This window comes from Anomaloglossus baeobatrachus, chromosome 4 (assembly GCF_048569485.1).
Source record: "Anomaloglossus baeobatrachus isolate aAnoBae1 chromosome 4, aAnoBae1.hap1, whole genome shotgun sequence".
Lineage (NCBI taxonomy): Eukaryota > Metazoa > Chordata > Amphibia > Anura > Aromobatidae > Anomaloglossus > Anomaloglossus baeobatrachus.
This window is the reverse complement of record NC_134356.1, coordinates 223,348,545-223,375,577: the sequence shown is the minus strand read 5'-3', so window position 1 is coordinate 223,375,577 and position 27,033 is coordinate 223,348,545. Positions and strand designations below refer to the sequence as shown.

The window sequence follows — 27,033 nt, the reverse complement described above, 5'->3', positions numbered from 1 at the left end:
GAGCGACTTCAATCGATCGCAAATATAGCGAAAATCGCTGACACGTCGTTCATTTTCAAAATATTGTTCGTCGTTCGAACGCAGCAGACATATTGCTGTGTTTGACACCCTGCCAACGACGAACAACATAGTTAGTGCGTCCGTCACGGGGCAGGGAGAAATTTAGTAACACTAAGCTGGACAATGACAGGAGGAGGATAATACATTTTTTTTCATATTTTTTTTTTCTTCTGGCCATGCGGCGGCGATTGATAAATGCTTAAGTTTTCAAAAATTCATATGTTAGTAGTTTACATTATATATGATATATGCAAACGAAAACGAATATGGTGAAGGCGGGAGGTGAGTTAGGGGGTTCTGCTCACTGGGATGAGACAGCTTTGGTATGAGAGAAAAGGAGGAAGGAGGATGACCGGTCTGGGAGAGAAAGACCTCATTCCCTATAAGGGAGTTAAAGATGTAAATCGGAGGTGGAGGAGTTTTGTTGGGGTGGTTCTAAGGGGCGGGGAAGGGAAAGACTCAGCGTACAGAAGGACAGGATGTTTGTTTAAAGATAACCAGTAATTTTCAACATGGGAGAGATTAAAATATTATGTTGGAATGTAAGGGGACTGTCAGATAGAGGTATAAGAGACGCAATGATAAAATATATGCTAGACCAGAGACCATGAATGTGTTTATTGGAGACGCATTTGACGAACGAAATGACAAATGTACTGAACAAGCGATGGGTGCAAAAGGCGTATCACTCTACTTTTTCTACTTATGCTAGAGGGGTCTCTGTATTGGTCCATATATCCGCCCTATATGGAGACATGGATAGACACAGAGGGACAATATGTAATGGTGATCTGTAAGTTGTATGGACAATTATTATGCATTACTGCTATATATGTTCCACCGCCTTACACTAGTGTCTAAATTAGAGAGGTGAGCGAGCGTTCGGCTAAATGGGGGAATTTGCCATTCTTGCTGGTCGGTGACTTTAATAATGTCATAAATGCATATTGGGACAGGAGCAGAAACTCACGTGAGGCGATGAGGGACGGAGCAACAGCATTTGGTATCTTTATTCAAGAATTGGGGTTGGTAGACGTTTGGAGGATAAGGAATGTAGGGGTGACCTGTTTTTCCTGTTACTCAGCGACCCATGGTACGCTTTCCCGTATAGACCTGGCCTTGGGAAATGAACTTATGGACTCTGGAATTTCAAGTGTTGAATATTTGGCTAGAGTAATATCGGATCATAGTCCAATATTGGTATCTATTAAAAAATGGGGAGTAGGGGAGAGGCTAACAAGAGAATGGAAGTTATATCCGGTTTGGGTAAAAAGTATTGACATGGATGGTATAGCCAGTGAGATTTTGGAATATTTTACCCTTCATAGAGGGAGTGCGGATCCATTGGTAGTTTGGGACGCCATAAAGGCATACCTGAGAGGCCTTTTATTTAGAGACGTTTGCCGGTGTAAGTCTCGTAGTAGACAGGGGGGAATTGATTGCTTAGAGGCCTTGAAGGGAGCAGAAACAGAGATGGTAACACAGCCCACACCAGAGAATAGGCAGAAGCTAAAAGCAGCGCAGGAAGAATGTAATAAGGTGCTATTGGAGAAAGTAGCTAGGAAGCAGGCTTTTCAAAAACAGAACTTTTATGTGGAGGGAGAAAAGCTGGGACATCTGTTGTCGGTTGTGACGGCAGCCCAGAGACAATCATCCTTTGGATGGGAGATTTGGTTACGGAGGGGGTAGATATTCTGGACATGTTCGCAGCCTTTTATGAGGAATTATATTCCACTAGAGGGGAGACGAGGCAGAGCGACCTAGAGGCTTTCTTAGGTACAATGACATTCTCCAAAATTACAGAGACAGAGAAACACAGTCTAGAGGGCCCTATCACACTTGAGGAGATAGAGAGCGCTTTGCATGGCATGGCAAATGAAAAAGCCCCGGGGGTAGATGATCTACCGGTGGAGGTATATACAAATCTTTGGAAGAAATACTCTTACCCAATTTGCTGAGTGTCTTGGAGGAGGCAAGCGAGAGGGGGGGGCACTGACAGAGTCTATGAAGGAGGCGATAACAGTAATACCTAAAGAGGATAAGGATCCAAAACTCCCCGAATCATACAGGCCCATCTCACTGTTAACGACGGATGTTAAAATTTTGGCCAAAGTACTCTCTAATCGATTAACAGAAGTGATATCTACCCTAATCTACCAGGATGTCTGGTTTTATGCCTAATAGATCCACGGCAAAAAAATATACAAAGATTATACCTTAACATACAACTGCCGGTGGACAATCCGGAACAAGGAGTAATGTGGGGAGTGCTAAGACATATGGGATTTGGCACTAATTTTATATCCTGGATACAGCTGTTATATACTAGACCAGTAGCTAAAGTGAGGATTAATGAAATGTTGTCACACATGGTGGATTTACAAAGGGGTACTCGCCAAGGATGTCTGCTCTCGCCTCTCCTTTTTGCTCTGGCAGTGGAACCACTGGCGGCTGCTATACGGCAGAACAGAGACAAAGGTATTTGTATATGGCCATCTAGAAGAGAAGATAGCCTTCTATGCTGACGACATTCTATTGTTTCCGGGTGACCCAGGGGCATTGTTGAGCTGTGCCATGCAGGTGATCGAGCGGTACGGGGGGGGGGGGGGGGGGAATCTCTGGACTGACTATCAATTGGACCAAATCAAATCTGTTTCAGGTGGATGCGGGAGTGGATAGGTCGATCCTGGGTGATGAGGTCAACAGACTGCGGGATGTGGACCAGTTTAGATATCTGGGCATTCAGGTATCCATGCTAATTGGGAACTACATTACTATTAATCTAGTCCCTTTGCTGAAGCGACTGCGAAGTAAGATAACTGCTTGGAATAAGCTTTATTTAATCAGTAATAGGACGGATTAATCTTATTAAAATGGTGCTTATGCCCAAGATACTCTATGTGTTGCACAATTCTCCTGTTTGGATCCCTCAGAGTCACTTTAAGGAGATTCATTCCATGTTCCGTGCTCTAATATGGAAGAACAAACAAGCCAGACTTAAACTCGAGACGCTACAGAGACCGAAGGATAAGGGGGGGCAAGCACCACCAAATCCGGGAATATATTATCTGGCAGCTCAGAGTCAACATTTCAGGGGATGGGCAGATTTAGGGGTGGTAGACCCAGCATCCAAACTGTTAGGGCATGTTCTGCATCGGAAACCATTAGTGTTCGGTCTGGAGGACGGATCATTTGGGTGAATAGGAAAAACGAGCCCCACACTTACCTTGATGAATAGAAACTGGAGGAAGATCAAGCAAATAAGAGGGACTACAGCAATAACTGAATTCTCTCCGTTGTGGGACAATGAAAACTGCTCTGAGATATACAAGATAGGCAAAATTAAGGAATGGGCACGTAAAGGTATATGGGGCAAATTCTTAGCCAGGGATGTTTGAAATCGTTTACACAAATACAGGATGAGCTTGGAATATCCCCACTTGGGTGGTACCAATATAAACGGTTGGCGCGTGCAGTGGTGGCTCAGGGGGTTAAGCAATCATTGCTGGTACAGACAGACCTAGTACTGAAATGTGTGTGTAGTAGTGGACCCACAAGAGGAATCATGTCTACTATATATAGGGACCTACTGCATACATATTTACTTGATCACCCTGTAAACACTAGGACTAAATGGGAGGCAGAGATAGACGGGATCACTGATGAGGTATGGGATAGTGTTTTGGAATACATACCGAAATTATCAATGAGTGAACCAGCAAGATTAGCCCACCTCTACGTGGTGCATAGGGCATAAAGATCCCCGCTAATTATGTGTAAAATGGGATTGAGGAGTAACTCCGACTATCCTAGATGTAATGGAGAAGGTGCCGGCATTTTCCACATGGTGTGGATGTGCCCCAGGTTGGCACCCTTTTGGATAACTGTTCTTAATAGAATAGAAGGAGCTTCTAGATGTAAACTTTCCAACAACCCCTGGTATGTCTTTTAGGTTACGTGGAGGAAATTAAAGTAGACAACAATTTTAAAATAGCGATAGCCAGACTGCTGTATGCGGCAAGGAAGGTAATTGCCAAACACTGGATGCAGGGGGACCCACCGACTAGAGGGGAATTTGTCACATATCTTAATCATATTGTTCGAATGGAGAGAAGCATATATGGGAAAAGGAAACCACTTGCACTTTTTGATAGATTGTCGAATCCGTGGTTGCAATATGGATAAATATTAGAGTTGGGAGATGTTTGACTAGGGGCAGAGATAGTTCTATACATTCCAATATATGCTATTGAAGGGTTAAAATGTAAGATCTTTGATAATGATATGGGTAATATGTACGCTGAGGGGGGAGAGGGAGGGAGGGGATGTCGAGGAGGGAAAGATTATAGTTCTGCTCGTTATTGCTGAAAATATAAACACATGTTTTGTATACCTGGTGAAAAATAAAAATTTAACCGATTAAAAAAAAAAAAAAAAAAAAAAAAATGAGCTGTTCTGTAGTACCTGGCAGCAGCCACTACATATTGAAACCATCTACTTTTTCTCCCTAAGACCAACTTCCCATTAGACTCTTCCATATGTTTAATACGGTCTTGACCAGCAGATTACCGCAGTGACTGCAGATAAAAAGCTTTTTTTTTGCTGCCAGGTTCCCTTAAAAGCATCATTCCAATACTAGAAGTTAGAAAAAAACAGAAATTGCATGGTTAATATACAAACTTACTAGTCTAAGAATACTCTTTGATTTCTATTCAAATATGGTGTAGAATAATCAAACAGTCTTTGGATAAGATTAGACCATTCTTCACGGTATAAGGCAGATAGATAGATAGATAGATAGATAGATAGATAGATAGATAGATAGATAGATAGATAGATAGATATATCTATGTAACAATATGTTGGGATAATGGGATCTAATCTCTCTTTTTATACACCCTAAAATCTTGTTTGTTTTATCAGCTGCTGCCTGACATTGAGTGCTGCTGCTCAGCTTATTTGTAATAGGAATACCTAACTCCTTCTCCTGTTCTGTAGTCCCGAGTTTACTTCCATTTAATGTACCGTATTGTTCGCTTTATAAGACGCACTGGATTATAAGACGCAACCTAAATTTAGACATAAAAAAAGGAAAAAAAAAAAAAAAAGAAAAATGGGGTCCGTCTTATACTCCGGTGTTCTCTTACTGGAAGGGGGCAGCAGTGGTGGTGAAGTGGGGTCACAGGAGGCAGAGGTTGTGCTGTCAGGCGCGGTGGGTCAGTGGCAGCGGGATCTGTGGTGGCAGGTGCGGTGGAGTCTGAGGCGGCAGGCGCGGTGGCGTCCAAGGCGGAAGGAGCGGCGTCGGGAGAGTCGTGCAGCAGGCCAGTACAGTGAGAGTGTCCCAGTGTCCGCGGTCCCGGTTCAAATGATGGCGCCTGGAGCGGCGCATGCGCAGATGGTGCTCTCATCCAAGAGCTCCATCTGCGCACGCGCTGACTCCCGGAGCGGCACGTGCGCAGATGGAGCTCTCATCCAAGAGCTCCATCTGCGCACGTGCCCACTCCCAGCGCCATCATTTGAAACTGGGACCGCGGACAAACTGGGTAACCTGCTGCACAGCCGCCCGCCCCGCACGCACAGAGTGGCAGCCAGCAGGCTGCCCGCCCACCCTGCATGCAAGCGGCAGGGTACCTGTGCTTGCGTGCGGGTGGTAGCCGGGTACCTATGGCTGTGTGCGGGCGGCAGCCGGGTGCCTGTGTGCGGGCGGCAGCCGGGTGCCTGTGTGCGGGCGGCAGCCGGGTGCCTGTGTGCGGGCAGCAGCCGGGTGCCTGTGTGCGGGCAGCAGCCGGGTGCCTGTGTGCGGGCAGCAGCCGGGTGCCTGTGTGCGGGCAGCAGCCGGGTGCCTGTGTGCGGGCAGCAGCCGGGTGCTTGTCGGTGCCGGAACCCTTCTGCACACAGGCACCCGCCTGCCGCCCGTACAGGCAACCGACTGCCGCCCGCACGCAGGCGCAGGTACCCGGCTGCCAACCATACGCAAGCAAGCACAGGTACCCGTCCACTTGCACGCAGCCACAGGCACCCGGCCGCCGCACAGACAGGACCCCCAGGTAACGCTATATTCGGATTTTAAGACGCACCCCCCATTTTCCTCCCAAATTTTTGGGAGGAAAAGTGCGTCTTATAATCCAAAAAATATGGTATACGCAGCTATAGGATTACCCTGTCCTAGGTGCATTACTTTACATTTATCAACATTAAATCTCATTTGCCAAGTATCTGCCCATTTTGACATCTTATCCAGATCTTTTGTAATATTGTAATATCAAGGTCAGTTTTTAATATCCTACATAGTTTGGTGTCATCAGCAAAGACTGACACTTTACTATCAATCCCATCCACAAGGTCATTAATAAAGAGATTAAAAAGAATCGGTCCTAGCACAGATCCCTGCAGCACCCCACTGCTGACTATAGCTCATTTAGAGAAGGTACCATTTATGACTACTCTTTGTTTCCTATCTTTTAGCCAATTCCTTACCCAGTTGCATATTGTGTCCCCTAGTCCTTGCTTCTGGAGCTTTAGTATAAGGCTATTATGTGGTACAGTATCAAATGCCTTTGCAAAGTCCAAATAAATCACATCAGCTGCATTACCAATATCCGGGTTTGCATTTATCCCCTCATAGAACCCCAACAGATTGGTTAGACACGACTTATCTTTCATGAATCCATGCTGTTTGTCAGTTATTATATTATTTTCTCCAAATATATTTTTGCATGTCATCCCTTAAAACCCTCAAAGACTTTGCATACTACTGATGTCAGGCTTACTGGACGGTAGTTGCCTGGATCTATCCTCTTACCTTTCTTAAATATCGGTACCACATGTACGTATATACACACACACACACACTACAGTTCAAAAGTTTGGGGTCACCCAGACAATTTCATCTTTTCCATGAAAAATCATACTTTTATTTATCAAATGAGTTGCATAATGAATAGAAAATATAGTCCAGACATTGACTAGGTTAGAAATAATGGTTTTTACTTGAAATAATCATTTTCTCCTTCAGACTTTGCTTTCGGCACAGAATGCTCCTTTGCAGCAATTCCAGCTTTGCAGACCTTTGGCATTCTAGCTGTTAATTTGCTGAGGTAATTGGAGATATTTCACCCCATGCTCCCCCCCCCCCCCCCTTCTCCCACAAGTTGGATTGGCTTGATGGTCACTTTTTGCGTACCATACGGTCAAGCTGCTCCCACAACAGCTCAATAGGGTTGAGATCTGGTGACTGGGCTGGCCACTCCATTACAGGTAGAATACCAGCTGCCTGCTTCTTCCTTAAATAGTTCATGCATAATTTGGAAGTGTGCTTTGGGTCATTGTCCTGTTGTAGGATGAAATTGGCTCCAATCAAGCGCTGTATACAGGGTATGGCATGGCATTGCAAAATGGAGTGATAGTCTTCCTTATTCAAAATTCCTTTTACCTTGTACAAATCTCCCCCTTTACCAGCACCAAAGCAACCCCAGACCATCACATTACCTCCACCATGCTTTACAGATGGTGTCAAGCACTCTTCCAGCATCTTTTCAGTAGTTTTGCGTCTCACAAATGGTATTCTGTGTGATCCAAACACCTCAAACTTTGATTCATCTGTCCATAACCCTTTTTTCCAATCTTCCTCTGTCCAATGTCTGTGTTCTTTTTCCCATATTAATCTGTTCCTTTTATTAGCCAGACTCAGATATGGCTTTTTCTTTGTCACTCTGCCCTGAAGGCCAGCATCCCGGAGTAGCCTCTTCACTGTAGGCTTTGACACTGGCGATTTGCGGATACTATTTAATGAAGCTGCCAGTTGAGGACATGTGAGGTGTCGATTTCTCAAACCAGAGACTCTAATGTATTTGTCTTGTTGCTCCGTTGTGTAGCGGTGCCTCCCACTTCTCTTTCTACTCTGGTTAGAGCCTGTTTGTGCTCTCTTCTGAAGGGAGTAGTACACACCGTTGTAACAAATCTTCAGTTTCTTGGCAATTTCTCGCATGGACTATACTTCATTTCTATGAACAAGAATAAACGTCCTGTGTGATGGGCCATTAAAGAAGATTTTATCTGAAAGGAATGTAGCGTGCTACCTTCTGATTCTTTGGATAGATAGATATATTGAGAAAAGAGATATATATCCATCTAATATATATGCCGCCGCGCACTATATATTACCTTCTGTATAGGAAAATGCAGTGCAATTTGCTTTCTAATATTGACAATGTTACTTTGGCCAATGTCAGCCAATGGGAATATTAATATATGCATTGGGAGATAACTCCCAAGCTCAGTATTGACCTGGGCTTATACCTTGAAGAATGGACTGGTCCAGTCATGAAAATAGTCTCGAAGAGAAAAGGGAGAAAACCCACCTGGCCTTCAGGAATCTTCCAACATGGGCTGTGCTAGGGATGAACTCTGCAGTCATGACCTTAAAGGAAAAAAAGCATACAGATAAATGCACACAGCATCACTATATCTACAACAAACAAAACTAAATTAGCACTAAAAACCCTCGGAGGACTATAGCTACAGGAAGCAATAACTGTGGGCTACAGATAAGGCCACTTTTACAAGGGCTGAATTTACACCTATATATTAAAGCCTAAACCAAGCGTTTTATTGTTTTTATTTTTAAATGTAATTTTTGCTTGAAAATACAGATGCAAACAAGTGATAAAAATAGCATTTAGTGGTAATCATTGCCTTAAAGCCGCTTCCGCAGTTTCTAAAGAGATCCGAGAGGTAATCTGCAACCACACTGTCGCCATTATACACCATTAGTGAAAGAGGAAAAATGGACAGCAGATTAATGACTGCAGCTTTCTAAGAGCTACTTGCTTTTCAGTGCTAGATTCACACAGTCGCATTTACAAGGTGTAATGCACAGATCAGCCATGGGTCTGATGACCCGAAATCAACAGTCTTGTAGGTATGTGGCTGCTGACTTTGGGGCAGGGTTAGAGATGGATATATATGAGACACATGTAGCGCCCTGGACAAGCCAGGTCGTCACAGGTACTACACCAACACACCCCACACCCCGGCTAGGCACACCTAGGTCAAACACAAATCCTTGTTGCCTTCCTCCAGGGGCTGATGTCCACACCAGGGGGTGGGCCAGGCGGTTGGTCCCACCCACCGAGGAGTTCACAGTCCTGGAGGCGGGAAGAGTTGGCAGTTGAGTTTTGGAAGTGAAGTGGTAGAGGAGCAGCCTGACTGTGTCCGGGTGTGTGGCCCAGGCACATACAGCAAGGTTGGCAGACGGTGGTGACCGTCTGCAGGAGAGGCTGATTGGAGTGAACCGTAAGGACCGGGGACGGGCGGTGGCCCGCCGGTACCGGATCGGGAAGTGAAGAGAAGCCAGCACCATTCGGCAGGGCCTATGGACCCCGACCAGGCTAGGAGTCGCCGTAAAACTGGTCAAATCCGTTAGCGAAGGGAACCTCCGGGGTTTCCCAGCAGTCAAGACCCGATTGAAGGCAACAGCTCACACCGTAAAGGGAAACACAGTCACCGCCAAGGCTACAGTTCCCAGGGCCAGAGCCTGCGGGCAAAAGGGGCTCCCTCAGCATCCATCCAAGCTGGGGAGCGGGTTACCGGTGGGAAGCCATTGGAACCGTAAACACAACACAGGTGCAGGGAAAGGCAGTCACCATCAACCTGCCGGGAGGAGAAACACCGCAGCCGTCTGTGGGACCCGTCCATCCAGCCGTTTGTTTGACCAGAGACTCCGTGTAAATTACTGGCTGAGTGAGTACCACCGTGCCGTGCGGCACAGCGCTGCCCCCGCGATCCTGCACCTCACCAGGCCCCGTAACCCGCCTGTCATCCCCAAAACCCCTCACCGGGGCCCCGGGACAACCAACCCCCCTACCCACGGAGGGGAGAACCAACATCCAAGCTGCTCCCTGTCATTCCTCCCGGGATCCCCATCCAGAGCAGCGGTGGTGTCACAACTTCACCACAACCGTGGGTGGCGTCACGGACAATATCCCCAAACCACACACCAACCCCCTGTCACTCACGGGCGAGGAACGCCACTCGAGTCCCCGGGATCCGGCCCACCGCTCGAGCCACCACCGAGCAGCAGCAGCCGGACCCGAGCAGTGGGTGAGCGCAGCGTCCCCTCCTACGCCCGCGACCACACACAGTTGGGCATCATTTGTGATGATGATGAAGAACCACACTCTCTAACACCAGGACAGGGCTATCAAGCATATTTATCTACTGCTGCCATTTTTTCTTCACTCTGTTGCCTCAGCCCATTTATATTTCCCTGTGTGTGCAGATGAGGATCAGCTCTAGCCTCATTATAGGCACACCATGTTTGTTCTTTTGTAGTCTATTGGCTTTTTATTGCTTTTGTTATATTTTATCTCATAATTACATATTATGTAAAAGATTTTTTTATTCGGTTATCCCAGTATTATCGCATACTTCTTTTTTGCTTCCTATTGATCCATTTTAAGTATGCATACTGGTTGATCCCTATATTATTATTGTATTGCTTTCACTTTTCTCTCTCAGTATGTCATATGTCGGTAAAGGAATAACTGCCAGTGATTGACAGTGGGATTTAAATATTTGAAAAGTAGCAATCAGAACAAAGTTCCAGTCGCTACTGTTACAGACAGATGCTGGCTGTTTGACACAGCCGGCAACTGCTGAACCTTCTCATTAAAGGGAACCTGTCAGGTGCAATATGCACCCAGAACCACCAGCAGTTCTGGGTGCATATTGTGAAACCCTGCCTAGCAATCCCAGCCTGTACTAGTATATATAAAGAGATCTTTGGAAAAAGTATTTCTAAAGATATTTCATTATATGCTAATGAGCGAGGGGACTAGTCACAAAGTCATTACTTCTCCTGGCTAGTTGGCCCCCTTAGCATGTAAGCACGCCCCTGTGGGCGTACAATTATTCTAATGAATGCGCAGTGTCAGAGGCATGGTCGCACTCACCTCTCTGCTGCCACCGCACCAAATGTTGGATTTCGGCTTAGTGCGCATGATCCCCGGACTTCAGGTCATGCGCACTATGAAGCCGGGTGTATTTGTCTTGGCTTCAAACTTATGTAGTGCACATGACCGGAAGTGCCATTGACTTCTGATCCATGCGCACTGACCCTATGCCCAGTGTTCTGAAGCGGTGTAATGGACACAGGTACGAGTGTCAGTACCAATGATGATGCTGGGCAATGGGCATTGAATAGCATGTTAGCACGTGCCAACATGCTGAGAGGGCGGACTGAGTGCAGGAACGCCCTTGAGACTAGTTCCTGCGCTCATTAGCATATCATATGGGATCTTTAGAAATACTTTTTCTATAGATCCCTTTATCTATGCTAGTGTATACAGGGACGGTTAGGCAGGGATTACCAATATACACTCAGAACTGCTCGTGGTCCTGAGTGCATATTGCACCTGACAGGTTCCCTTTAAGTGGGGACTGAACATAGGACAAACTAGAACATTCTACAGGAACATAAAGGAAATCTTAAAATAAAAAAAACAAACCATAGCATTACAGTTGGCACAATATAGTCAGGCAAGTACTGCTCTCCTGGCTTTACCAAAAGCCACACTCTTCCATTAGAGAAGTGCAATTCATTGCCGCACAGAATACGTCACCACTGCTCCAAATTCCCGCGGTGGTGTGCTTTACTCCACTCCATCTGATACTTATTGTGTTTGGTGGTATAAGGCAGCTACCTGTCAAGACACAAAAACTCATGACGGTGTTTGTGCAGATACAGCAGAGATTTGGCCTTCAGTCAGGAGAACAATGGCGGCTTTTATACATTATGCACCTCGGCACTCACTCTATGACCCCGCTCTACCATTATGTGGTCTCCACTTTATGGCTGAGTTGATAGTGTCACATTTTTCAATACTACCCCTTTATTTTGTAATCAACAATGGCTTATATAGAAGGGAGGAAACTTCGTGACCCAACTAGTTACACCGGTGGCATCCAATTTCAGGACCATGCTGGTACCAGTGAGCTCAGAAGGAGACAATCACAACTGTTAGTACAGGCAGACAGTATGGCTGGAAGGGGGGGGGGGTCTACACCCGTGGTAATGGGACTGAAAAAAAACCTGAATTCAATTATTGAGGCCCATCCCAATACTTTTGTCCCCTTTACTCGTGACATTACAGTATATAAAGTGGCCTGCATCGTTCCAAACTAAATTACTTCTCTTCAGTTGAACAATTATCTTCCATTTGGGACCTTTTTCCACATTTTTTTTTTTTTGAGGATTTTCTTTGCCTTCAACAAACCCACTATTCATGCATCTGGTAATAAACAGTGGGAATCCTTGTGCTAAACGTTAGTGAGTGTTCCCTTTCCCAGCCCCATGCTGGACTGGAAACATGCATGTCACTACACCCACACAAGTTAGCCGAGCATATGAAATCAGAGGGTCAGATATTTAGGAATGGCACACAAAATAGAATAGCACATTTGTTCTAGCAGCACAATTTCCATGCCTTTCTGCACATGCCGCATCATTTCATCACAAAAGAATGACAAGTTCAAAACATGGTGTATGAGATCACACAAGCCTCAATTATGGAGGTCCGGTATACTGGGATAGCAGCCAGCAACTGCGGTCATACACACGAAGTCTAAAAGGGGGTGATAGGGCCATATCAAATTTGCAAAGTACAGTAACATGTTGAATCCTAACAATGTGCAATATACTCACCGTTAGGATTAAGGCCGCTTTACACGTAACGACATCGCTAAAGAGGTCTCGTTGGGGGTCACGGAATTCGTGACGCACATCCGGCCTCGTTCGCGACGTCGTTGCATGTGACACGCAGGAGCGACCGTTAACAAGCGATAATACTCACTTTATCGTTGCTCGTTGACACACCGTCCAGTTCCCAAATATCGTTGCTGTTGCAGGGCGCAGGTTGTGCGTCGTTCCTGCAGCAGTACACATCGCTATGTGTGACACCGCAGGAACGAGGAACATCACCGTACCTGCGGCCGCCCACATTGAGGAAGGAAGGAGGTGGGCGGGATGTTCGGCCCGCTCATCTCCACCCCTCCGTTTCTATGGGGCGGCTGCTTAGTGACATCGCTGTAACGCCGAACGAACCGCCCCCTTAGAAAGGAGGCGGTTCGCCGGTCACAGCGACGTCGCTAGGCAGGTAAGTAGTGTGACGGGTCCGAGCGATGTTGTGCGCCACGGGCAGCGATTTGCCCGTGACGCACAACCGATGTGGGTGGGCACGCACGCTAGCGATATCGGTAACGATATCGCACCGTGTAAAGCGGCCTTTACACTTCTCGTCACATGATTGACCACATTCCATTTACTCTTATCATATTTATGATCACATGCTGACAGAATGCTTTCCCTTCAGTTTTTTTTGAGGCAAGTAGAGAAACAGAAGGAAAAAGTATTAAAAGGGAACATGTCAGGTCCCCCCGTGCCCCCACAACCACCAGCAGCTGGGTGTACCATCTAAATTCCCCCTCCTAACAATGCCTTTATTATATAGCACACAAACAGATCTTTTAGAAAAAAGTATTTCTAAAGCCCGTTTTATGATCTGCAAATGACCCCCTTGACTAGATGACGGGGTGTTAGTTCCTCAGACTAGTAAGGCCACCTAGCATGTTATTACACATCTGTGGGTGTGATAAGATGATTTACAAGAGCCAACGTCATCGCCACCACCATACAAAGTTCACGCATGCGCGCGGATTTGTTTCCTCACATTATTGAGCTTCTGAAGCCGAATGAAAGCGTCCCCGCTTCAGAGAGGCGCACTGACCGGAAGTGTTCAGAAGATAACGTTTTATCAAAGCCAAATATCAGCAAGTATCAAAAACAAAGCAGCTTGGTTTAACACTAGAAGTCCCAGAGATTTCGAGCTCCATAGGATTCCAATGGTAGAAATGTTAAATGACCCCTCTCTGGGACTTCTAGTGTTAAAACAGGACATACCAAATTACAAAACCGCAGCATCAAAAACACATACAGAGAAAAAAGTCCACAAAGATACAAGGAAAAATAAAAAACAAAAAAACAAATAACCCGATGTACTTAAAATGAACCTGTTACCAGTATTGCCCCTTATAACCTGCAGCCGCCACCACTACTGAGCTCTTATATAGAGCAATACACAATACAAGAGCCCAGGCCATGCTTTAGAATGTAAAAAACACCTTTATTATACTCACCTAGGGGGTGGTCTGGTCCAATGGGTGTCGCTGCTCTCGGCCGGGCATCTTCTCTGTCTTGTGCAGTCGATGTTCTCCTTCCAAGCTCTAAGTTGATGTCCTATGACATCCACACACAGGCCTCCATTGCACTACTGTGCAAGTGCACTTCTCTGCCCGGCTGATGGCATATCAAAGTATTGTACTCCACATGCGCGGGTGGTCTTTGAGTTTTCCTTGCACCTGCGCATTACAGTACTTAGCTCTGCCCTCAGTAGAACAGATGAAAGTGTGCATGCGCAGGAGCGTAATGGAGGCCTCTCTGTGAATGCATCATACACATGGGGCTGGGAAGGAGGACGGCGACTGCGCAAAATGGAGGGGGCGCCGGAACGAGAGCAGCAATAACCATCCGACCCCACCGCCCCCTAGGTGAGTATAATAAAAGCTCATTTTTATTTTATACAGAGCGGTCTGGGCACATATATACAGTATTTTGGAATACTGTATATAAGAGCTCACTGGTGGTGGCCGCAGCTTATACTGGGAAAACCTAGTGACAGGTTCCCTTTAATATGTGCACCCATTTAGCAACATCAAAAACAAAAAGTCACCAAAAGCTCATTGTAGAAATGTAGCCTTAATAATCTTTTCTACTTTTAAAGCTATCTTCACACATTGTGTTTTGCAGATATGTTTCTTTCATTTCAGAAATCTCATATACACACCTGAACTGGAAAACTGCAGGTGTTTTTAAATCTATTTTTTCATTGTTTCTGCAGCTTTTTTCCCCACTCATAGAAAGCAGTCAGGAAAAAAAAAGCTGCAAAAACACAAGTTTACTGTAGACATAGCACACATGTAATTTGCACCCCAAAAAATGTTGTAAAAAAAAAAAAAAAAAATGAGTCAAACAGTGAAAACACCACAAAAACGCTGAAAATGTGTTTTAATTGCAGGTTTCGACTGCAGGAAAAATACCATAAAAACGCTGAGTGTGAACATAGCCTGAGACTTGTGTGAAAATCTGAGGTAGTTTCAAATTTCTGCAAACATGAAAAAATCTGAAGGTTTCACACATGTTTAAGCACTGATGTATTGATAGTGCCCCTGCACCAATGTATCCGTCCCCGACACTCCACAGTAGTGTATGGCCATACTGACTTACTATTGAGCCCATACACCGCTCTGTAACAGTAGTGTACAATCCCTGTACCCCGCTTTGTAATTGAGTCTATTGCAGGAGCTGAACTAAAGCAATGAAGTTTGAAAACTGTGCAGCTGCCACACTGAAAACATGACTACCAGGAAGAAATTAACTTTATTCCTCCTGGCAGCCTCTGGCTTTCAGTTATGGAGGCGGAGCTTCAGTCCACCGCTCAGTACACAGAGCAGCAGCTGTAACCACATCCCACAGTAACTGACAGCTGACTCTACAGTGCATTAGTACAAAGACAACGGTCAGTTAGTGCCAGGGTGTGGTTACAACCGCCGTTTACTATGTACTGAGCAGTGACTGAAAGCGCCTCTGACTGAAAGCTGGAGGCTGCCTGGAAGAATAAAGTTAATTTTTTCCTGGTATCCAGGCTTTCAGTGCAGTGGCTACACAGGTTTATCGACCTGCAGATTAACCCCATATCTGCAAGTGAACAGTATTTTTTGACATGCGTGTTATTCGCAGTGCTGCCTTGCACTGCTGGGCACTAACATCTGAACATCAGAAAGGCAGTAGTTGCATTGAACGCATCCATGTTTTTAATGAGATCATTTCCTCCTAGAATCCAAATATATCTACAGGATGTAGGGTCGATCTCTGTGCTGTATGCTAGCATAATATGAAGAAAATCTGTAAGAAATTAGGCATAAAATGGAGAGTCTAAGAAGTGACCAAACAATGTCAGATGTTGGCGCAGGAATGTGTATGAGCCGGACCCTCCGGCAAGAAGATAAAACATCCACTGCTGCTGCCCACATGGGCTACAGATAAATGGAGGAATTTACATTCTGAATACCACGACTAGTAAAGCAAATGCCAGAGAATGTCTGCACCAGAAAATGTTCTATGACATTTAAGACAGAGACTTCATTGTCACAAATGGGAAACGCTAAATTCAATCAATAGTTGGAAAAGTAAAGCATAAGAATTGTAATGAAGTATGAAATATTATACTGCGCAGCAGCTAGTGGCCACCTCATGGTATATGTATTTATATGGCAAAGGGGTTGTCCGGTACTTATATAGTGACATTGGTGGGGATCAAACAACAGTCACCACCATCGATCACCTGTCATCACCTCCAGTGGCGGCAGCCTGATGTAAACGACATATGGAGCGGTACAGCGTGGCTCCGTGCGCTGTTTAGTGGCTGCTCCAGACCAGCTTCTATTCGTTTTAAGAACAACAATTCTGCAGCGGATATTAAACAGTGTACCGAGCTGTGATGTCCGCCTCCGTACATCAGTTCCATCTGGCAGCCACCACTGGAGGTGTTAACAGGTGATTGGTGGGGTGTCAATTTTCTGATCCCCACCAATCTTATATGGGTCATCAATATACTGGACGACTTATTTAAAGTCAAAGGGAGCTAAACAAGGGGCTGCTGCTAAGTCTTTGGCTTTGTGATCTTTTTGTTTCCATGTTAACGAATGTTACATCACATGAAAGCTATGTGTCTAATATATGTTTTCAAAATGTTGTGTTTGTTGATTAAGGCAAAACAAAATGGCGGAATCTAATGCGATATTCACAGCAACTGAGAGCAGAGGAGTGATAACATTCTTCTTGTTTCTGCAAGGAAAGTCCGCGAAGGATATTCATGGGGATATGTTGCAGACATTGGGGGGGATCAATGCCCTTTATATTCCACATTCAACGTCACTGTCAGCATTTCCGGACTGATAAGAACTTCCTGGATGGACTGGTCACTATGGATGAGACCTGGATTTATTTGTATGACCCTGAAAACAAGCAGCAGTCAAAATAGTGGAGGCACAGTGGTTCTCCTCGTCCAAAGAAGTTCAGGGTGCAAAAATCAGCCACTAAAGGTGATGGCATCTGTGTTCTGGGATAAGGAGGGCATGCTGCTAGTGGACTACCTTCAAAAGGGTTCCACCATCAATGCAAGGTATTACATTGAACTTTTGGACCAATTGAAGGAAGCTCTGAAGGCCAAAAGGTGCGTCAAGCTGTCCAAAGGAATCTTGTTCCTGCAAGACAACGCCACCGCTCACATTGCACAAGTGACCACGACAAAACCGGCAGAGCTGGTTTTCCAGCTTGTTGACCACCCACCTTATTCACCAGAACTAGCTCCCTCTGACTATCATCCGTTTCCAAACCTGAAGTAACACCTCAAGGGTACCAAATTTGACACCATTTCTGATGGCATGGCTGCTACAGATGCTTGGTTTGAGGCACAACCAAAATCCTTTTTTGCTAGGCTTACAGAACTTGGAATACTGGTGCAAGAAGTGTGTTGACATCAGTGGAATAATTATAAAGTTTCATCTTCCCATCTCGTTTCTTTATGGGTAAATCCAAAGACTTATTAACAGCCCCTTGTATAAGCTTCCCATAGTGGTGGTCAAAGGTAGCAAGATTATCTCATTTTAAATATGTACCGCCAATGATAATACCAGCCATTGTTCTTAGAGTTGTCGAAAGCATATGTATGCAGGGGGGGGGGGGGTGGCGACTAACAAAACAAAAATCTGAAAATCTGCTGGGTCAGAGACGGAGAAAGTGGCCCATAAATAGTGGTTAATAAGTACTTCGATTTATTTGGAATGATCAAATACACAATTTAGAAATCAATACAAGGAGCATTTCACTGGTGACAAAGAAACGGCTCGTACATAGTCTGGTCTTTTCTGTAGTAACATAAGGATGTGAAACCTGGACGATAAAGAAACAAGGCAGGAGAAGAATAAACGCCATTGAAATGTGGTGCTGGAGAAGGATGTTATCTATACTACGGATGGCAAGAAGAAGGAAAAAAAAAATTTTGGAACAAATCAAGCAAGACATGTCACTTGAAGCAAGGATCACCAAGCTAAAACTTGGCTATTTTGGACACATCATATCAAGAGAGCAATCACAGGAGAAGTACATCATGGTCAGAAGATTAGAAGGAACAAGGCGAAGAGGAAGATTAGGATCCCGAACTAACTACAGAACGTTCATCCATGAAGCTGCCATAGCTTGAGTTCAAGCTGAAGGCCGTTTAATAATAACCTGGAATTAGCAGTTTTAGTGAAAAATTTTCATAACTACGTTGTGCCATTCCACCATTATTCTTCCTTAACAGCTACAAATAAGTTAATAGCTAAGGCCCTGTGCGCACTTACCGGTTTTTCCCACGGATTTCCTGCGGATTTGCTGCATGTTTCGCTGCAGAAAATGTTCATAACATCTCTGCAGTGATTCACCAGCAAATCCAATGGGAAAAAAAAATGCTGCACGCACTATGCGGAATTTGACAGCTGCATGTTTTGCTGCGGGATTCCCGCAGCAAAAACAATTGCATGTCACTTCTTTTCCGTACGTCGCTGAGGGATTTCACTCCATTGACTGCCATGTAATCGTGAAATCCCGCAGGGAAAAACGCAGGCAGCAAATTCTGTGTGGTTCATTGTGTTTTCCTGCGTTATTCCCTCCGGTATTTCGCAGTTTACCTGTGGTAATGTACATCGCTTGCCTGTGGTTTGCAGGGAAGTGATGTCATTATGACAGGAAGAGGAAGCGGAGCAGAGAGTAAACACACACACATCGCAGACACACACAGACATCACAGACACAGAACACAGACACAGACATATAGAATACACATAGAAAGCAAACGGAAATATAGAAAACAAAACACGTGGGCTCCGCCGTATTTTTACCTTCCAGCCGAGGTAAGCACACAGCGGCGGCCCGGTATTCTCAGGCTGGGGAGGGCGAGGGGCAGGGTTAATGTCCCCCGTCTCCCTCCCACCTCCCGCAGCCGAGAATATCAGCCGCAGCTACCCCGGGACTGTCGCATGCATTATGCGACAGTACCGGAGTGTCCCCGGCTCTTCTTGTTGCCGTAATGCGGTGGCAATCAAGGTAATGTAAGGAGTTAATGGCGGCGGTTCGCCGCCACTAAGTCCAGGCTTGATCATGGCAGCTGACATGATCAACTCGTAAGTAAAGTGAAAAAACACACACACCGGAAAATCCTTTATTTTAAATAAAACACAAAAAAGCTCCTGGTTCACCCGTTTATTAACCCCGCCGAAACACACAGCTCCGGCGTAATCCACGTCCTGCGACGCTTGCATCCAGCCGCGACTGACACAGCGCTGAATGCAGCCTCGCAGCGAGACAGCAGAGGTAACCACAGGGCATTTCCCACGGCCGGTAATGTGAACACACTACCGACCGTGAGAAATGCAGCGTGTGCTCACAGGGACTATCTCAGAATGAAATGATTTTTTTTTTCAATGTGCTTTATTGCATTGAATGTAATAAAGCATGCGGTTTTCGGGTGCGGTTTGCCGCGTTTTTTTACCGCGGGTGCGGTATTCTTTCAATGACTGCGGAATTTTTTTGAGAAAATTCCATTTTCCAGTGCGCACAGGGCCTAAGTGTTACCATTCCACCTGTGAAAGGAGTGTGCCTAAATAATCTAACACTGAGCAGTGATTGGACAGTGTGAGCATGCAGGGGCACACCCAACACTGGTAAAACAATTGTCACCCAATTATTCATACACTACTCACAAAACGTTAGGGTTATTTGTCCTGCAGGTGAAGTTAGGGCATTTAAAGCGCACCAATCACCAGGATTTTCCAATATACCCTAAAGCCAGTGCTATGCTGGCACTATCATGCGGATTCTATACATACCTTTGGTTGTGAGATCGGATGTATAGGTTTTGAAATACAGGCAAGTTTGTAAAATGAACAGTTTTTTAATTGGTAGCAACCAATAGCTGGGGTGGGTTTTGATAGCGATTCCCGACCCCTGCCTGTCCATCCTTCCCCTATTAGTTATGCGAATTCCATTATATAAGTGTTTTACTAATGGGTGTGACTAAATCCCAATGGGTAGAAGGACCTGTGGGCGTGACAGGCTTGGTTAGTGGGTTTCCTCTAATCCACTATACTCATGCAAGGGGGGGGGCCTTCCCCCCCCCTGAACCTCCCTTGTCTGTGGTTCTTACCCCCAGACCCCCGCTTCTATTATAATAAACTCCATGTCTACGTGGACTTTAAAGAATAAAGTATCTTCCTGGTATCAGCTATGTTGGCAGAGGCCCCGCCCCTTCTTGTCACATGGGCATGACGTCAGCAGAGGTTCCTCTAGCTACTGGGTTTTAGACGTTACCTTTTACTAATGGTTGTGGCTATAAATCATGATGGCTCGAAGGACCTTGCTGACGTCATACCCATGTGACCAGAAGGGGCGGGGCTTCTGCCAACACAGTTGATACCAGGAAGCAACATTATTTTTCTGTTGGCTGAGGCCCCTGCCCTTCTAATCACATGCGTATGAAGTCAGCAAGGTCCTTCTAGTCACCATGATTTATAGCCACAAACATCTATAATGGAATTAGCATAAAAAATAGATAGCGGGAGAAAGGACAGGCAGGGGGGGCAGGAATAACTATGAATACCAACCCCAGATGTTAGCTGCTCGGACCTGCAGCCAATCAAAAAGCTGTTAATTTTAGAAACTTTACTTGCTTGTGTTTCAAAACCTATACATCCAGCTGAAAACTAAAAGGTATGTATAGAATCAGCCCGATAGTGCCAGTATAGCACTGGCTTTGGATTATATAGGAAAATCCTGGTGATTGGTGCACTTTAAGTAGAAGCATGCAATGGTGATTTTCTCATTTAAAACAATTTATTGAAACAAAAAGTCAAGTAATCACTTATATGCACGGTGAACGGCAAGTGTTGTCCATATTTTCCATTAGGGCATGAAGGGGATTTTCTCAGGACCACCATCCATCAGCCAGAGCTTTGTGCAGTAAACAGTAAGAACCCGTGAGACATTGTGTCTCATACATCACAGTACCTATTCAAAGACATCCCTATGGGACACTTTCAAAGATTTTATTTTTGTACCATGACCCTCATCAGGTCATTGCCTCAAGATACAAATATCACAATGAGAAGCTGTAAATAGCTACAACTGAAGGATGTTTTGGATAAGATCAGAGGCACTGTCACCATTATGAAGACAATAGGCAATTACAGTACATCCAATATGTCTGTCAAACTGGCTGGCGAATATGCAAGTGGGAAATCTGCCAGGAAACCATAAAAATATATTCAAAATACAGACTAAACCACATAGAAGACAGTACTATAGCACTGGGTACACTTTTGATGACGCCATCTAACATTAATGACTCTAGTAAGGAAACAGCTCATGGTATTTGACAAAAAGTAAGAAATCAATCAATGGGCAATTATCTAGTATTCTTATTTATTAAAGGGGTTGTCCAGTACTCGGACAACCCATTCCTAATTACCCAGTTTGAAATAAGAATACCTTATACACACGCCCTGCCCCAGCACCGTAACAGTGATTTCAGCACTCGCATAACATTATTATATCACAAAAGCGCTGCAGCCAATCAGTGGCCCCAATGTGGTCTAACATTCACTCATACTTCCCTTGGATATCTGAGTTTTATCAGAATAAAATGTGAAAACTGCACCTCATTAGCGGCCTGTAGGGCTTACATGGCATGACAATGTCACCCAAGCACTGGGAGATCCTGCACAGATAGTGCTGGAGGTGAGTATAGGGTAATTTTATTTTACATGTGGCACAACTGAATTTAAGAAGAAGTTGCCCAGGTAGCGCAAAACCCCGAAGTATTAGGACTTCAAATTATATCTATTAAAAACTCCTCTGCCTACGGCATCCACAGTAGAAATGGCCCTTCTTGCCTATCCTTAGGATAGATCAGCAATGTCTAATCAGCCAGGGACCAACACCCGGCACCTCCACCGATCAGTTGTTCTCCATGCCAGCCAGAAATGCTCAGTTCCGGAGCTGCCCCTCTTCTGATAGTGGTGGCCAGGTACTGTACTTTTGCCTTTCAATCAAAATCAACAGGAGGCAGATGTGCAGTACCTGTCCGCTATCAGAAGACGGAGCAGCTCCGACACAGCATTTCTGGCAACCTGCTCTGCCAGCACCAAGAACAGCAGATAGGCTGGAGCGACAGGTGTTGGACCACGGCTAATCAGACATTGGTGACCTATCCTAAGGACAGGCCACCATTGTAAAAGTAGCGGAGAACCTCTTTACTTTGAGCACTGGAACACAGAATGACTGTTCACACCAAGTCCAGGCGCTCGTGTATCATGGCAGGGCTAAACAATTACCTGCACCTTCTCACCGGGTTGTTTTCCCTCTGTCTCCACCCTCGCCACTTCTGCGATTGACAGCTCTGGCTTCATAGAGCAAAAAGGGCGGCAATAGATGGAAAACAAGTAGATGAGAAGGTGTATAAATGTTTGGCCCTGCCATGATGCTCCAAGCGCCTGTACTTGGTGTGAATAGTGATTCTGTGCTGACGGAATTTCTTTAGGCTATGTGCCCACATTGCATGTTTATGTGCAGAAAAACCTGCACGCAAAAACGCATGTTTTGGCAGGAAAAAACAAGCTGAAAAAACACACTTTTTTTTATTGCGTCTGCGCGTTTTTTCACATAATTTTTCCATGCTTCTGTTATTTTTTTAAGTCTTGACGACTGGGGGTTTAGGCGCTGTACCCCCCGCAATGGCCACTGGGTCACCAGCTGATGTTACAGCCTGGACTCTGCTCTCGCTGCCAGGAGCAGTGCCTGCGCCGCTTCCGGCAGTTTAACTCTCTGAATGCTGCTATCAGTGGGATTGCAGCATTGAGGAGGCAAGGAGAGGAATCGCTTATTTCTCCCTGGCAATCGGGTCACTGCAATGTGATCACAGGGACCCGATTGCTGTAATGATAACCCTGGGTCGTCACCATGACGACCCCGGCCGGGTTCCTGAGGTACAGATCGCCTCACAGACCTGAGCACCTACATCACCGGAGGTCCCTGCAGCAAGGTCCCATGGTAAAGACCGCAAGATGAAAAAAATGTCTGCTGACTCTGGCAGGGAACCCCAGTGATGTCACAAGGTGAACAGAGTTCATGCCGGTGGATCTGCAGGAAACCCCGGTGATCTGCTGGCATGAACTTGATCCACCCTGTGACATAACCAGACTTCCCTGCAGCAAGGTCCCTCGGTAAAGACCACGAGATGAGGAAATAGCTGCAAGGAACTCCAATGATTTAAAAAAAAGCACATACAAGCACCCGCCCCTTCTGGTCACATGGGTATGACCTCACGCAGGTCCTGCTAGTGAAAAAGTAAATTGATTGTATAGTACTTATGCTAATTCTAACGGGGAGAGGATAACTATGAATTCCCCCCAGATATTATCTGATCCTCAGCTGCTGTCACTCAAGCAGCTACCGATTTTATAAACTTTACTTTCTTGGATTCCAAAACCTAGACATCCGAGCTGACCACTACAGGTATGTATAGAATCAGCCTGATAGTGCCAGTATAGCTCTGGCTTTAGGTTATATACAAAAATCCTGGTCATTGGTTCCCTTTAAAGGGGTTTTGCCACACTTGGCTAAGCAACATTTGTCACCCAACCCTAGGGAATGATCAATGCCACCCAACCTAACCTCTAGGACAGGGGTAATGAGTCCCTTGTTCCTCCTTACTGCACAACCACAGAGAGGACCTTCCCCCTTTCTATGTAGAATAAGCTCTAGATGCAGACTCTTGGGGAGATCTATAAGAAAACCCGATTTCTTGGGAATAAGATCAGATTGCAGATATCAATGTATCATTTTATTCAGCTTCCTATGACCTGTATACCTATATAGATAGGATGACCCTACTGACAGATTCCCTTTCAATGAAATAACAGTGAGCACACTACTGCCGCTTCATACAATTTATGGGGGTTGCCTGGGAATAACATTTTGAGCACAGCTAGCTTATCAATGTAATAAGGGGGCTCCAACATGGGCAGCGCCCAGATGTAAACAATGTATAAAGTTGGAGCAGAGGGTCTCCATACCTTGTTCCATGGCTGCTCCCAGGTTCTACACCTCACCCCTATTCACTTAGGGTACTTTCACACTTGCGTTATTTTTTTTTTGGCGCAATCCGCTGTCTTGGGAATCAGCGGAATCCGTTAACGGATTCCGCTGTTTCCCTTAGACTTGCATTGATGACGGATTGTGCCAAAAGGACCTGCTTTGCTTCCGTTGGCCGACGCTCCGTTGCTTCCGTTAAAATTTTTAATGTTTCCCTATGGTAGCGGATTCCGTTGCTAAGTGCTTAACAACGGAATCCGCTGCTGGATTCCGCTAATTTCTACTGAGCATGCCCAGAATGAAAAAAATGAAAAAAGAAAAGAGCCGACGGATTCCGTTAGACGGACGCCAAACGGATGCAACGGTCCGTTATTTCACAGGAATCAGTTAACGGATTACTGTGAAATAACGGATCCGTTGCATCCGTTGACACCACAAAAATAACGGATGCGTTAAAACGACGCAGCAACGGACCCAGCGGATTTCGGCCAACGCAAGTGTGAAACTAGCCTTACATACAGGACTCTGATGTTATTGAATAGCACTCTTCAGATGGCAGCTTTTCCATACAGAAAACTTACCCATGCCAGGGGCTCCCATACGGATCATACATATAGTGCCTGATTTATGGCAATGTTGACATTATTAACATAGGAAACAGTTTTTGGTCTTGTAAGTATGTGATATGGTGACACATAAAAACCAACACAGATGAGGTCTCAAAGGCCACATTCATCCTTAGGTCATACCCTACTTTTTTACATTGTAAGTAGTGTTACAACCATATACTGCTGGTATAGATTTTACAGGACGCTTATAGGCGATGCATGCCTGCAAGATACAGGGCATACACACGCCCCTCCAACATTATAAAGTGAGTGCCCCCATGGGTGAGACCACAGCGGGCCTTATGCATTACTGGTGGGTATGGCAACCACAATAACCCCCTCACAGATTGGAAATTCATGGTTTTCACTCTGGAATCCCCAGCAAATCAGCATTTCTGCAACAAAAACCGTAGCAGATTTTGCTTGGGAATCTCTGCAGATGAAGCCTCCTGTGTGGACCCCCCGGGGGTCTCTGATCAGCCCATTCAGGCTTATGGCTGGTAGCCCCTCACATAGCTGCTCACTGTATGGCCACCATATAACATCCTCTGGGACTGTATACTGCAGATAAAGCCTCCTGTGTGGACCCCCCGGGGGTCTCTGATCAGCTCAATCAGGCTTATGGCTGGTAGCCCCTCACATAGCTGCTCACTCTATGGCCACCATATAACATCCTCTGGGACTGTATACTGCAGATGAAGCCTCCTGTGTGGACCCCCCCGGGGGTCTCTGATCAGCTCAATCAGGCTTATGGCTGGTAGCCCCTCACATAGCTGCTCACTGTATGGCCACCATATAACATCTCCTCTGGGACTGTATACTGCAGATGAAGCCTCCTGTGTGGACCCCCCGGGGGTCTCTGATCAGCCCATTATGGCTGGTAGCCCCCTATATAGCTGCTCACTGTATGCCCACCATATAACATCCTCTGGGACTGTATACTGCAGATGAAGCCTCCTGTGTGGACCCCCCCGGGGGTCTCTGATCAGCCCATTCAGGCTTATGGCTGGTAGCCCCTCACATAGCTACTCACTGTATGGCCACCATATAACATCCTCTGGGACTGTATACTGCAGATGAAGCCTCCTGTGTGGACCCCCCGGGGGTCTCTGATCAGCCCATTCAGGCTTATGGCTGGTAGCCCCTCACATAGCTGCTCACTGTATGGCCACCATATAACATCTCCTCTGGGACTGTATACTGCAGATGAAGCCTCCTGTGTGGACCCCCTGGGGGTCTCTGATCAGCCCATTCAGGCTTATGGCTGGTAGCCCCCTATATAGCTGCTCACTGTATGGCCACCATATAACATCTCCTCTGGGACTGTATACTGCAGATTCCCACCCCTAATAAGAAAGTGCCAGCTGCTGTGCTCTGAGGAACAGGCAGGGTCCAGGCAGCGGACACCAGTGGTCCCCAGTGATGGGCACTGACAGCTGCAGCCTAGCACAGCGCCCCCTGCTGCTGCAGTCCGCCCTAAATCACGGCACTTCTGTGCGGATACGTGGAGCACGCACTGCAGCAGATAGTGCGGATACTCACCGGCCGGTGATACTACGGTACAGCCCGGCTCCCGCCGTATCCTCAGTGCGCTGTCCCCGGGACGGACGATCCCTCCGCTCTGAGGCGCAGCACCCGGACCTACAGTCACACACTCTGCAGTTCGGACAAACCGCCTGCCCCGCCCTCTTCCCCATTCTTCATCACCATTGGCGGGCAGTTCTACACTGCTTCGAATTATCCAATCAGATTTCGGGTGTTGCAAGCCCTGTGATGACCCGCCCAGGGCAGAGGTGTGAGGAGAAGGAGGGGGAGTCCGTGCTGCAGAGCGGCAGCTGGAGGCTCCACACTCACAGTAATGGACGACCCCCGCTGTAGCCGCCTGCTGGAGTGAGGGGGGCTCTGAAACAGGTGCTCCAGCCGAGGGGCTGACGCTGTGTGGGACTGCTGGGGGCAGTACTGTAATGCAGGAGGGGTTAATATTCTGTACACTTGGTTCTCATGCAAAAGGGGAATGATGTGCTGCTAGGAAAGGCATTAGGGCTAATGAGCTGCATGTAG

The 27,033-nt window shown here is 46.0% G+C and overlaps 1 protein-coding gene across 1 annotated transcript in view; it reads right to left on the bottom strand.

The window, feature by feature from the left end:
• Positions 1–26,632, bottom strand: part of GAS2L3 (growth arrest specific 2 like 3) — a 61,910-nt gene extending 35,278 nt beyond the window's left edge. Inside the window, exons 1-2 of the mRNA XM_075344685.1 lie at positions 26,515–26,632; positions 8,421–8,479 (exon numbers count right to left, since the gene is read on the bottom strand). The gene's annotated coding sequence lies outside the window, so the exon portion shown is untranslated. The remainder of the gene's footprint in view (positions 1–8,420; positions 8,480–26,514) is intronic.
• Between the last annotated feature and the right edge of the window lie 401 nt (positions 26,633–27,033).